The sequence below is a fragment of the Camelina sativa genome, chromosome 20 (genome assembly GCF_000633955.1).
Source record: "Camelina sativa cultivar DH55 chromosome 20, Cs, whole genome shotgun sequence".
Taxonomy (NCBI): Eukaryota; Viridiplantae; Streptophyta; class Magnoliopsida; order Brassicales; family Brassicaceae; genus Camelina; species Camelina sativa.
In genome coordinates this window covers 9,108,511-9,110,774 of record NC_025704.1, presented here as the reverse complement: position 1 = coordinate 9,110,774, position 2,264 = coordinate 9,108,511, and positions in this window count along the sequence as shown.

Below are 2,264 nucleotides of genomic sequence, written 5' to 3'. Positions count from 1 at the left end.
ATTATACAGTTAATTTGGTTGGAGATTAGGTGTAATAACTAAGGTGCCATTAATTTTTCATTAAATTCAAGGAAATTTTGGTCTGATATATACAAAATTGAAAATTGTTAAAAATAAGAAGAAAATGACATGCAAAAGATTTCTGATAATTTGACAAAGTGAAGATTAAGGCTACTTTTTTGCTTTGTCTACTAGTATAACGCGATTGCGACGAATCTAGCTACATTAACTGAGTCACCGTGTCAACGCGCCAAAACTCATCCAAACAGAGTAACATATACAAATGTAGTAAGGACATTGACAAAATCAGTAGAATTATAATTATTTTCGTATTGATTGTTTAGTTGCATTGGTGGGGAGTATTTCTCAGTATTTTACACACCAAAAAAAAGTCAAGACGACGTAGTAAACACTTAGAATACACAGCCACACTTTTTATATTTTGATGATATATGTATATGACCTAATTTATGTTTTGTTTTTGACGTCGATATATATGCTATGACCTAATTAAAATTTCTACAAGAGTAGAGTAGTCCATTATATTGATATTTCTCTTTAATTCTACCGAGTTTACAAAATATATGCAAAATCTTAACTTCGTGTGATTTTTTGTCAAGAACTTTGCGACTTGAGCTTGACTAGTCAATACAGTATAATATATTCACCGACTTGGGATAATTTCAGGTTAGTTAACCCAACTTATATAACTTATAGCTAATTATTTCACGGATTCCAAGCAATCATACAAATAAATTATATATATCACGTGTTATTACTATATGAATTGCAACAAGTTACAAGTTTGGTATGATGTTTTTATTTTTAGGGAATAATAAACACATACTAATAGAATATGAAATCCAGATTAAACTACACTGCTACCAGTTGATTAACTAATATAATTTTCGTCTTTCTTCGGCTTCATTGGAAAGGCTAAAACAAACACCCCATAAAAAGACCTCAACCTTTTGAGTAGAGGAAAGAAGCGGTGCTAACCAATTTAATAATTGATGATACTCAGCTAATTATAAATTCTCTATATATAGTTAACATACACGAAAACGTATACTTTACAACCGTATTATTTTGTCTCGACTTTTTATGGAAACGATAGAATAATACGGATCGGATGATGATTATACTGTATACAACTTTTAGATATACATAGGAAACTCAAGTATAAATATAACTAAACTACAGGAAAAGATGAGATTTCTTAATTAGGGCTTTCTTTCTAAAGGATGATGATAATAATCAAATTAAAATAAAGAACAATGACGGGTCCACACATCAAAAGTTATAACTTATAACCCTTTTTCTAGTGAATTTATATTTTCAACACGTTTTTTGTTTGATATGAATTATTCCAAGCGTTCTTTCCCCCACAGTTTTTGTATTTAAAACCAGTTAATCTAAAAACATGAAAACAATCAACATATAATTAACTTTATGTATATATAGATTAGATGCAATTATTGTTCGATATAGAGACGTTTTCAACTTCAAATACAAATTTGAGTACCAAATAATATTTTGATTTCCACAGTTTGTTAAATGTATTATCAACGACTGGTTTTGGGTTTAATATATTAGATATTTAAAAAAAAAAAAAATTGTATATATATTAAACAAAATAAATAATAATCGAATTGTTGTCTAAGTGAAACTTGTTCAACAATTCAGGAAGTTGCTTGGAGCCTACGTATCTATCTAAATCACCAAAAAAGAAGGAAAAAAGAAGAAGGGAAAAAAAAAAAAGCTCCTCCATTTCCTCTATTTAAAAGCCATTTTTCCACCCTTTCAATACTTTAATTTCTCTGCCTTTAACTGCCTAAAAAGATTCTCTCCCACAGCTATAGCTTTCTACAATTTCATTTTCTTTCTTCTTCTTCTTCTTCTTCTTGTAGATCTCTCTCTTTCTAAATAAGCATATCACTGTTACAAACATTTCTGGGTTTCTGATATATATACATATTGTTCTTGTTTCTTGAATCTTTAAAAGTATATATATATATATAGAATTACTGTTACATATAATTAAAGTAAGTGATCATGGCGGTTGTGGTGGAAGAAGGCGTGGTGTTGAATCATGGAGGTGAAGAGCTTGTTGATTTGCCACCTGGTTTCAGGTTTCATCCAACAGACGAAGAGATCATTACATGCTACCTCAAGGAGAAGGTTTTAAACAGCCGATTCACGGCTGTGGCCATGGGAGAAGCTGATCTCAACAAGTGCGAGCCTTGGGATTTGCCAAGTAAGTT